Source organism: Sinocyclocheilus anshuiensis, unplaced genomic scaffold (genome assembly GCF_001515605.1).
Source record: "Sinocyclocheilus anshuiensis isolate Anshui unplaced genomic scaffold, SAMN03320099.WGS_v1.1 scaffold1286, whole genome shotgun sequence".
Lineage (NCBI taxonomy): Eukaryota > Metazoa > Chordata > Actinopteri > Cypriniformes > Cyprinidae > Sinocyclocheilus > Sinocyclocheilus anshuiensis.
In genome coordinates this window covers 277,524-289,772 of record NW_015554223.1, presented here as the reverse complement: position 1 = coordinate 289,772, position 12,249 = coordinate 277,524, and the positions used below count along the sequence as shown (strand labels likewise).

Sequence of the window (12,249 nt, the reverse complement as noted above, 5' to 3'; positions counted from 1 at the left end):
TTTTGGATTCTGCTGAATGTTCTCGAATTCTTACGACTTACAAATTATAATGTCGAATCTGCCATTTTGTCCGACAAACAAACAAGACAGGAGGGTAGAGTAACGTCGGTGGACTGAAACTTGAAAAGTGGTGTGTATTGACGTCTTTCCGAGGTTGATACAAGATACCTTCTGGTGTTCATTCATGTTTATTTTGTGCTCTAGTAAAGAGAAAGATGATCGGTTCAAGTGCCTCTTGAACTGAGGCGCTCTAGCGATCTGTCACGCCACATTAAAGAGCCACAAAACTGTATTTATTGTTTGCATTTCTTACAAAATGTAAAAGCTGAGACTTTGTTTCATACCAAAAGTAGCTTGTCCTCTTTGCACCTCTATGTATTTTTCACTGAGAACATGATGTGTAGTGTGAGCGGCATGGCTTGTCGGACATAGCAACAGTAACTAAGGGGGACAGGTCTAGGCACCCTAGGCGTGCACTGCACAGCACAAAGCAAAAACCACCTTAAAAAAGAAATACTGTGATGCTCATTTTAAGTGACTTATTGCTATCATCAAACAGCAACAATAGACAGCAGTGTTCAAAAAAAGCTAAATGTATAATAATAATAATAATAATGATGAGCATAAGCAATCATCCAGGTAATATAGTTAATTATCCTAACCATAGGCCATTTATGGTTGCCAAGCAACATACAGATATGGCGCAGGGATATATAATGTGTGGTCCCAGGTGTGCTGCTCCTGGAAAAAAATGTCCAGTTATCTGCAGAAAGGAGGCATGATTTGTCCAGCCTATTTGCCTCAGAATAGTGTGCTGAGAATCCGGCCTCTCTTTGTGCAAGCAAGCACAAATGAAATAACGTGAAACAAATGTTTTAAATTTCTAATTTTCTCTAATTTTTTTCCAAGACATTTACCAGTCCCCCAGAGTACAAACATAATAAATGATCCTGCAGTTTTAGATGTAAGTGATGACTGCAGTGAAACCAGCACGTTGGGCTCTTTAACTGCAAATCTCATCATGAATTTTCACTAGTTGAATGAGGTTTGAGTTGAGCTCCATTACCTTAGCTCATTGAGAGATTGAGGCTAAGTGGAGCCATTACTGGAGCTCATAGCGTTTGCCTGCAGTCGGTTCTTTGCTCCCTCAATTTACTCAGGGCCCGCTGAACTCCTCCCCCATACAGCTGCTGCATCATTATGATTAGTCCCATAAATGATAGACAGTGATATCGAAACAGCATTTCCTTTCCCTGCACTGAATTCCCAAATAACTATTTGATAGATATCTTCCCCAGCTCATTAATTTACAGACTTTGTCTAGCAATTACTGCGTGACCTTCATGTAAATGGGCAATTTGGCAATTTAAGATGCACCAGCGGTCTTTTTTTGCCTCTGAACTGCTTTGGGGGACAAATAAATAAGATAATCAATTTATACAAAATGCGTTTGATTGAATCTACTTTCTGTTAACAACATAGTTGATACCACAGTTGTTTCTGAACCATGCAGAATGTGACATAAAAGATGCTATCAAACCAAAAGGAATATTTCCGGTTCAGTTAAGATCAATCAACAGCATTTTGGCATAATGTTGATTACCACAAAAATGAATTTTGATTGGCTCTTCCTTTTTGTGAAAAATAAAATTAAAGTGGAAGTGAATGGGTCCAATACTTTTTTACAATAATATAGCCTCAATACCATGGATTAGAAATTAACACCCGCCAACCTGCCAAATACAGATGAAAATCCACTGTGGTCGGGGACATTTATCAACTCAATAGTTTGGCAGGTTATGATTCATAAATCATGTCCTCCAACCAGGAGCTTCCAGCATTAGAAAAACAAAGCGTAAAGAGCATAAAGAACAAAGCATAAAGCTTAAAATTGTTGTTAAAATTAATAAAATATTTTTTAAAAATACAATGAAATATTTGTATGGTATCTGTAAACAATGATGACAATATAAAACTGAAAGTTTTAATTTGAACAACTTTTAAGTTTTACAACTTTGTTGCCATGATAACACCCTAAACGTAAAACCCTAAAATGACCATAAAAATAACATTAACAACTTCACAGCTCAAACAGTACACATTTCAACAGAAGAATTTATGTAAGTGCTTAAATTCACTTACATTGGAAGTGTCTCACTGTAACCTTGAGTATTGTTCTTTCTTTTAACAAAAATGATTAAATAATGAATTACCATTATGGCACAAATTCTGTTCATTGAGCTAAACCAGTATTAGACCTGGGATATTCTTTTGATGTTTGCTACCTAAATCTGATTTCTGAGAAAATCTAAGAGGTTTTATCCAAGAAAATTATATAAATCATGCAGTGAAGATGAACTGATCAAATATTATCAACAACAAACAAAAAAACTTGACAACTACAAGCTGTAATTTTCTTAGTCAATAAGCCTTGAAGACCAAAACCACTTTGTTCACCTATATGCTTTCTTTTTTTTTATCTAGTAAATTCTATAAATATCTACCCATGAGTACAAGCCGTGAGGCTGCATATTCATTGCTGAGCTGAAACCTGCTGACCTTACAATACACCAGTGAGTAAAGACTACGGGTGTCTGGTATAGATGGACCGCAACTGTCTGACCCTGATTCTTCTACAGCTGTTTTACGTGTTCAGTGAGCGACTTTAGTGCGATGATATCTGTTTTGTGTTTAAATGATAAAGATATTTGGAAGATGATGCATGCTTTTGTGGTGTGTGTGTGTGTGTGTGAATATAAGTCCTCTCTTTCGTTCTGCGTCTCTCTTTGCTGAGGTAGCTGTACCTACTGTGACTTTGACAGAGTGTTCCCCCTTGTCTGTTGCCCCTCTGTGTATGTGTGTGTGCTATATCTGTACTGCAGTACGTGCATGTGTGATGCTGCCTGAGCTATAGTCATTAACAAAAGAGACCCATGAGCTTGTTTGTATATGGAAAAGAAGCTCTGGCCCTCATGGATTGTTCTGACCCTTCGTCTTTGTGCGTTTGAGAGCGAGAGAGAGGCTAAACGTGATGAATGAGGTGCGGATATGCTGATAGAGCTGTCATATACCGGCTTCGGCGGTGCTTGGAAATGCCATATTATGCTCACTTGTGTTTTTGAAATGGCTATATGTGTGCACAGACTCCTGTTGAAAAGATTGTCATGCTTATCTGGTCTAGTCGGGTCTATTTCTCTCCCGTTCTCTTTCACACGCTCTCCGTCTGCTGGTCCTTCTTGTTACACCGCTATACCATCTCGCTCCCTCTCTCTTTCTCTCTCCCTCTCTTGCTCCCCCTCTTTCCCCCCCATTTATTGTAGAGGCTGTGTGACTGGAATACTGAGTAGCTAATCATTATTCCACCAGTGAGGCACAGTGCACAGGCTGAATGTCAATTCTCCTTCCTTTTCCCATTCCCTCCTTCTCCCTATCCCACCTCTATTCCCTCATCCATCTTCCCATTCACTCCATCATTCCTCTTCCTTTTCCTTTTCTGCCTGTGTCCCTCCTTCCCCTCCCATTCAGTCCCTCCCCTCTCTCTCTCTCTCTCAGCCTTGTACCCTTGGGTTTCTGCTTGTCTCTGTAAGAATAACAAGGAAATCGTATGGAAATGAGGGTTGTATTCAAGGATTTACCATCAGTTACAGGTATAGAGCACAAGGCTTTAAAACGCCGTCATCCCAGGGCAAGATTTGTGTCTCGTGTCTTATTGGAGAGTCTGTGTTCTGTTGCATCAAAAGGGGATTCTGTGCTGATGAGGCTGCAGAGCAGAGCAGAGGTGGAGAGACAGCTGTTGAATGCATATTTAGCTGTTTCAGGGAAAGAGAGAGAGAGAGGAGGAAAGGGTGGGATGATTCTCCAGTGTGTAGACAAACAGGGCTGCAGTGAAGGGGACTCCTGCTTAACAACAGGTGCACATAACAACCCTTAAAGTGACACAACTTGCATGTTTAGCAAATAGTTAGAAGTTAATTGTTAGGATTAGTATTGTCAGTGCGCTTGTGGAATCTGACTGTCAGTGAATTAGCTTGTTCTTTTTTTCCATTTGTGTCAAATAAAGGTAAAATAAAATAATACAAATAATAATAAAAATATGAATTTTAGAACACGTATAACCTGTTGGGTTTGTGTTAGTTTGTCAGCTCGTTCTGTATATTCAAATACTATCAGTACGTGTGTAGTTTGAGTTGGCATCGTGACGTCTGCTACCTGGCTTGTGCTGCTGCGTCAAGGCATGTCAAGTGTTTTACGTTTGTGACTGTTTTCTTCACTTATTTGAATACTTGTCTGAGAAGCTGATCTCACTGATGCTTGCTGATATTTGCCTTTGAAAAAGGAGGAGGAGGAGGAGTGAGAGAGAAGGAGAAAAGGGGTGTAGGAAGGAGCAGCGAGAGAAGGAGTGAGAGCTGATTGGATTGGAGGGAGAGCAGAGGAGGTATGGGGATACAATGAGCTGAGAGAGAGAGAGAAAGAGAGGGAGCGCATATGAGGAAGGGAGGGGGTTAGGAGTCAGAGTGAATGCAGCTTGCACTGCTGTGCTTTGGAATTACAGCTATGAACATTGTCAGGGACTTGAAAAAGAAAGGAAAGCAAAGGAGAAAAGGACAGAGGGTGGAAGAGAAACATTACAGAGCCTCTTGATGCTCGACGCTGAAGAGAGTGTGTGAGAAGACGGAGGCACACCAGAGGAGCTTCACACGATCCTCTCATCTTCAGGTCCTGAGCAGATCGGCCTGTTGTCCCCCATCACTGGGGTCGTCATTGGAACTGCGTCTCACCGTGTGTATCTGTGTGTATGTTTGTGTCACATTATGACCATTTCATTCACAGCTCATAAAGCACATCTACGGTGTTGTGGTGGCTTGCTTTTGAAACATTGAGTGAAAGAGTATGTCATGCAGCTGACTGACACTGTGTGTGTGTGTGTGTGTGTGTGTGTGTTGCCGGCGTGTGATTGGTATTCTGTAGACAGTGTGCAGTGCTCCAAACAGGCTCTGCTCAGAATGGCTCCACAGAGCAGGGATTGTGTTAACCTGAGGAGGACCACTCTCACACAGCGGTGAGTTTTCAAAAGCCTCTCAAGCCCTCTCTAGCCCTCTGGTTTTTCTCTAGATCTCTCTGAAGTCCTCTCTTTTTGCCTCATCTCTGTCATCCCTGTCATAGATGTCCTCTGGCATCACTCTTGATGAATTTCTCATTTGCTGTTTCGTTAAATCTCAGTGCACCATTAAGATTTTCTCCCCTCTTCCCCTGTTTCCTGATCTCCCTGTTTTTTATTCTTCCTCCATCCTCTAGTCTGAGTCGGAGAGAGGTGGCTATCTTCTTCTTATTTCTGGCACATTTTAAAGAAATTTGTATTTGCTGCCCCTCTCCTCTCTACTATCCTGATTCTTTCTTCATTAGTACACTGGAAATAATCAGTATTTTGCCTGGGTTTCTAGGAAAAAGATCCAAACCAAGATGTGTTTAAATATTTTAGTTGTTTTGTTAAATAGTACAAAATCTGTTTTTAGAGAATATATTTTGAAGTAGGTTTCTTTACCCCACTGGAATTTGGTTTTTCTTGTTTTAAATATACATTTCAATAAATGTTATATATTTATGCTTAAAAAAACATAAAATAAATGCCTAAAAGAAAAATATTTTAAACATAACTCATAAGTGTAATATGTTCTTAATTTGTATTCTTGTTTTTTATTTAAGTAAATATCTAAACATTTTAAAAACAAGTTTAATTTTATTTGAAAAATGTAAAAGGTTTTTTTTTCTGTAAGATAATAGTGACTTTTTTTTCTTGCTTTAAGCATAAAAATATAAAAAACTTTTTGTTTTAATCGTCCCAAAAAAAAATAAAAAATAAAATATATATATATATATATATATATTTTTTTTTTTTGTGTAAATCCATCACAATTTAATGAAATTTAAGCATAAAACACGGGGTCCATGGGGAAAAAATATATATATATATATTTTTTTTTTTTTTGTAAATCCATCACAATTTAATGAGATTTAAGCATAAAACACTGGGTCCATGGGGTAAGAAAAATAAATGTGATTCAAAAATTAGTTTCTCAAGTAAATGTATCTTCTTTTAAGGCTGTTTAGATCCTTAAAACAAGACAAAAATACTGGTTAAGAAGAAAATGAGTTGTGCAGTGATTTTCCATAGTCCGTTTATATTCAGGGTGAAGGCAGAAATCTTTCCTGTAGCACACATTGGCACTGCTGCTGTTTGTGTGTGTGTGTGTGTGTGTGTGTGTGTGTTTGTTATATCTGTGTGGTGGACACTGTTGATCACTGTTAACAGATCCAGCTCACTCACTCACATGTAACGTCAGTCTTTTTTCTTTTTTCTGCGCTTGTGTGTGTGTATGTGTGTGTGTGTGTGCGCGTGAAGAGAACATGGCAGCTCTTGTCTGGTGCCTCAGATGTGGATTTCTCACATTACATCAATCCAGATATCTACCCTTTTGTCTCTGTGTCTTCCCACCTGATACACACACACAGACACCCCACCAGATCTCACCTGCTCACTTTCACACTAGTGACAGTGTGCTAACATGCTAAATGCTCCCATAGGAGTATTTGTGTGTAGATGGCTGTGTATTGATCAGTAGTGTTTTAGAAAGCTTTAAAAGGTCACGATACAGGTCTGGTCATATTTTAGTGTCCATCTTCCCCTACATCTTCTAGCCTTATTAACCATTTTACAGGGTTTGTGAGTCAGCAGGCCTTCAGCCCTGTGTATATAGCTGTGTGAGCATGAAGAATGACTTGTCTGTGTTGGTAGAAGGAGTGAGAGAGCAGGAGGGCTGACGGGATGGCTGGTTCAAAGAATGGAAGGAAAGGATGGAAATAGAGAAGAAAAGAGGCAGACTTCAGTAAGACGCTCCTGAGAGCGACATGTGTGATAAGCAAGATTGACACCAATGTCAGGACTGTATAGTGATCCCCTCATTTCCCTTCACTCTGTCTTTCAGTTGTCAATTTAAAAATGCTGTATTTGCATGATTATTTTGCTGAAACATCAATTAAAAATTCAATTAATTTCCCATGCCAAACTCACCGCCGCAACCTGGATGCCAGACTGTTGCTTTTTGGTTTCTGAGATCTTTTTAATAGGTGTTTTTTGTATTGTTGCGTGGTTGCTAGTGTGTTCTGGGTGGTTGCTTCCTGTCCAAGTCAATGTAACCCACCCATAAAGGTGTGGTCACATTTACAGTTGTTCAGTGAATTTTCGCAGGTGAAATCCAGTCATATCAGTAGGAATCCACACTAAATTCATGGATTTGGCACATTGACCAACAGAAAGCTGCTTGGTTTGAAAGTGACTTCTGTGTGAGATGTGCTCTGTACATCAATACACTATTGGCACTAGACAATGGGCCCTTTTACCCTTGAAATGTGCTAAAAGGTATCATCCAATTATGTGGAATGAGGAGTGGGTTCACTTGTTTTTTTTATTATTATTTTAAAAACCATTGAAAATGAGTCCTTGCAAATACTCAGGTAAAGTTACTTGGTATAACATATCATCTTTATCTAAAAGTAACAAGGCAGTATGCTTTGAGAATACCACTGACTTTGAGGTAAATGTTAATATGTTTTATGGTATTTTCATGGGAGATACATACTGTTATATAAAACAAATAAATCTATATTCTGAAAAAAAAAAACATTTTGATTACATTATTTTTATCTTACGTTTTAGTTATAAATATAATTTTTTATGTTCCTACACTTTAAGGGTTAAATCTGTAATTGGTTTCTGAGGGTGTGCTGCTCAAATATGAATTTTGCTGCAAGAGCTGCATAACTGAGCTCCCCAGTAGTTATTCTTTTATTCTGTTTCTACCCGTCTCTCACTGTCCCACTGTCTCTCTTTGTCTCTCCCTCTTTGTCTCTACACCTCTCTGCGACCTCTCCTGTCCTCTTTTTTTTCTTTAACAGAGCATATCTCTTTAATGCAGTCCTTTTTTAACATCTCATTCTCACTCTGCCACCATCCATGTCACTTCCTCTCCTGTCTCTCATCACTCTTTTTGTCTCCCTTCACCCCTCTCCTCTCCTCCTCCTCCCCTTTATATCAGTCCTGCTGATGAGAGAGGCACCCTCATAATCAAAGCATGACATGGAGAATTGTATGGAAATAAGAATCTGGATAGAACAGCTCCACACCTGGGATCCACCTTTAATTACCTTCTCCTTTCATATTTATAGAACAGTCCGTCTCACCAGAGAGTTTTACGCTCTGATGAGGCTGTTATTTGACACGACCATCTACAATTAGTCATTCTGGGAACCCATGGCCAGGTCCAGATGAATCTGCTACAAATCCCTTGTCTATTGTGTGTTTGTTTGCAGCCTTGGTAAATATTCAGTTTAATTTGAATATGCCAGTACTTTCCAGCATGTATTATAAATGTAATTATTAATCTAAGTGAAAGGCCATTCACAACCGATTTTTCATTTTTAATATGACATATTTTTTGAGTGAAACATGATATTCAATGTGCAAAAGTATAGGGCGAGAATTAATTTCATCCAGCAGCAAATGATTGGATCATGAAAAGTACGTTAGATGTTAGAATGAAGCCAAATTTGAATGCTAGTTTGTTAAAACAATGCCTAACTAGTTATGTGGCTATTGATTAATATATCCGATAGTCGCATCAACAGCAAAAGAAAGACATTTCTTTTTGGTTAAAATACCCTTTTTTTTTTTTTTTTGGAATAATGTGCTACAATGAATCATTCACAATAAGAGCAGGAACATTCATTAAGGAAGTAAATAGTGTTACACATGACTATTTGTCCCTGACATTCCTAGTTAGACATCATTAGTAGTAGCTAATGTCAGTTCAGTCATGATACAGTACTTCACTGGTCTTATTGAATGATAATGAGGCTGTGTTTTGATTGGATATTGATTGCAATGTAATGGACTTGTCACGTTTGAGCACATCCATTCAATAACATTACATTAATTACATTGACACAGTACACTCGCTGTTATAGACTGTAATATAAATGCATGGTGTGACTGAATTACTATTGTGAAAATATAATGTGAGCCGGGAAGTACTATAATGAGATTGTGGTTTTAGTTCAAAAGAATCGGTATGGTATTTCAAAACTCCCTCGTACTAGAGCAGTCATAACAGTATTGAAGGTTGTCGTCTGTACTACAGCATTATGAATAATTGATCATGAATATTTCTCACTGTTTTTCCTCAGGTCTTAAGCAACACAAGGCCACGAGACTCTGATGAGGAAATTCTCAGAGCGGCGACAGATGTGAAGACCCTCCTCTCTGGCGTCATCTGCAGCTCTGTTTGCTTCCACGGACGTCGGAGCAGCCATAACTCGACCTGCCTCCATCCTAGAGGTGCTATTCCTATGAGAGAGGGAGTGTCTGGCGTGCCAAAGCTCATTCCTGAACTCCTGAAGGGAGGAGCCGTGGGAATTGGAGGGATAGCTGGATTGATGAGGGTGCTGGAGAACAGAGTGTGAGCCGCTCTCCACGTCTCCACCCGAGCGCTGGGCTCCATAATCAGTTCATCCTCCCAGACACTTGAGCTCAACTTATTCTGGAGGATTTTTCTTTCACTATAAGTTTTGAATATATTCTAGTTTCTTTGCTCAAGTCGATGCTCTCCTTCATCAAATGTGGCAGGTGGGCCTGAGGAACGATTCTCTGTGAAACTAAAAGCAACAATGTGTAAGGTAGAGTGAGGTGGCAGAGGAAAGCAGGGTAAAAGCGTTGACTGGCCTTGGAACGTTTGAGTTGGAGTGCATCTATGCAAGACTTAGAAGGCCTGTGTAGCAATGGATGAGAGTTTGTGCCGAGGGCTGACAGGAAGAGGCAGCTAGACGGCAATGCATAATCGAAGCCTCTAAGTGTGCACAGGCGAGTACGTTTGTGTGCGAATGTGCATGCAGGAGCATGTGATTGTCTCTTGGAGTGCAGAATTCTGAGAATTGGACATTATTGCCGCTCCCTCCTATTTTTGTGCTGGAGCCAGGAGGGTCAACATTAACAGCGAGAGGGAGAGAGAGAGAGAGGGACGGATACAGCATAAAATAAATAAATAAATAAATAACAGTGACACTTCAGTTTTCTGTCACCATTTTTTTGGTGCCCATTGGTGGGGTTCTTTTTCCTCTGAGTGCTTGAGCTTTGTAAAAAAAAAAAACGACTTTTGTCCCATCAAATGGATTATTATAAGAATCACAGCTTGTGAAGGGCTCTCAGATGGATCATTTCTAGCTGGAATACCTTCTCCTTTGAGACTCTCCACACCACTCCATTTCTGTGACTTTCAACCTGTCATCCTAGAAGACGTGTTGCGATTCCCCGGAGGACTGCGTTCACTTGTTACCACAGCAATCCATGGCATCCTGTTCCTGACAAGGTCCGCTTCATTCTGTGAGTATTTTTATTCCTGTGTGAGTGTGTGTGTGCATGAGTGAGCATTTGGAATGAATCTGTAACAGTTGTTTAGGCTTAAAAGGCTTTAAGCTTGTTGTTTGTTTGCCGGTCATGTAACCTGATACGCTTGAAGTGATCGTACATGTGATTTTGCTTTGCAGACAATATGAGCTTTTTATCGCTGTTACGCCCACCTTACTCTGTCACTGCCCATTAGATGAAGTTCTACTCGTTTGTTTTGTTTTCTCTTGTGTAACCTTCATAGTGTGAGGACTGGGACGATCCGACTCCCTCCATCACCTGAAAGCGAATAGGGACGTGCCCTTAAACAGCCCAGTGAACTATGAATAACATCAGCGCACACTCCCACCGTACACACTTCCCACGGTCCTCTGCGGGCCTGAATATCCTCTTCTGAGTGCATTTATGGGTTTTTGTAGGCAGGCATGTAATAGACCTATTTGAGCTTCTTGTTCGCATTTGGGATCCAGATTGGAATGTGAGAAAAGTGTAGCAGAATGTGAATTACTAGAAGAGTTCACACCAAAAATAAACAGTCTGTCATTTACTCACCCTCATGCTTTTCCAAACTCCATTGCTGCTAATAGATCAACCAAAAATAAGTGTTTTTTGCTAACTTTAAGTTTGATGTTAGATGTGTCGTCACTGAATGCAGTGCACAGAATATGTATGAGATTTGAGATATACACTACTGTTCAAAAAATTTGAGGTCAGTCCCTTATGCTCACCAAGGCTGCATTTATTTGATCAAAAATATTGTGAAATATTATCACAATTTAAAATGGTTTTCTATTTTAATATATTTTAAATTGTAATTTATTCTTGTGATGGCAAAGCTGAATTTTCAGCATCGTTAATCCAGTCTTCAGTGTCACGTGACCCTTCAGAAATCATTCTAATATATGGATTTCGTGCTCAAGAAATAGTTCTTCTTATTATCAGTGTTGAAAACAGTTGTTAATTACTTAATATTTTTTGTGGAATCTGTGATACATTTTTTTCAGGATTTATGTTATTAATTAATTAATTTATTTTATGAATAGAAAGTTCAAAAGAATAGCATTTATTTGAAATAGGTTTTGTTGTAACAATGCAAGTCTTTACTGTCACCTTTAATCAATATTATGTGTTCTTGCTAAAGAAAAGTATTAATTTCTTAAAAAGGCTTTTGAAAGGTAGTGTTTTTGGGACATTTTTTGCTATTATTGGAGTGGACAACTGACTATTTATTTATTTTTATTTTTTTATTTAGTCATTTATCAGACTCTTTTATCCAAAGCGACTTACAAATGAGGACAACAGAAGCAACCAATTGTAGTATTAAAACAACTAAAAACAGATCCAAAACTAAAAGCTAAAACTTTATAAATACTACCTATACACATTTTAAAAATAAAGAGATTAAATAAAAATGACAAATGCATACAACAAAATTTCAAAACTTAACATTTAAATGAAAAACAAAAAATAAAGCTAAAAACAATTCAAAATATTAAAGAACAAAAGGTATAAGAGTATAATAATGATTCTAACATAACACTAAGCCAAACACCAAAAACACAACTACATATAAGTATGTACAAGTACAACCACACACACACATACAGTACATATATATATATATATATATATACATACACATTTATAAATTCAATATATATATTATTTCATTTCCATTTAGTTTGTTGAAGTATTAAAATAACTCAAATTAAATAAAACTAAAAACTTAATAAAAAGACCTATACAGACAAAATAAATTCAGACATAATGTAACTAAAATTAAAATAAATAAC

The 12,249-nt window shown here is 38.3% G+C and overlaps 1 protein-coding gene across 2 annotated transcripts in view; it reads left to right on the top strand.

The window, feature by feature from the left end:
• Positions 1-10,119: 10,119 nt before the first annotated feature.
• Positions 10,120-12,249, top strand: part of LOC107671209 (glutamate receptor ionotropic, kainate 5-like) — a 51,796-nt gene continuing 49,666 nt past the window's right edge. For both annotated transcript variants that reach the window (XM_016464106.1, XM_016464105.1), the window contains exon 1: positions 10,120-10,432. The gene's annotated coding sequence lies outside the window, so the exon portion shown is untranslated. The remainder of the gene's footprint in view (positions 10,433-12,249) is intronic.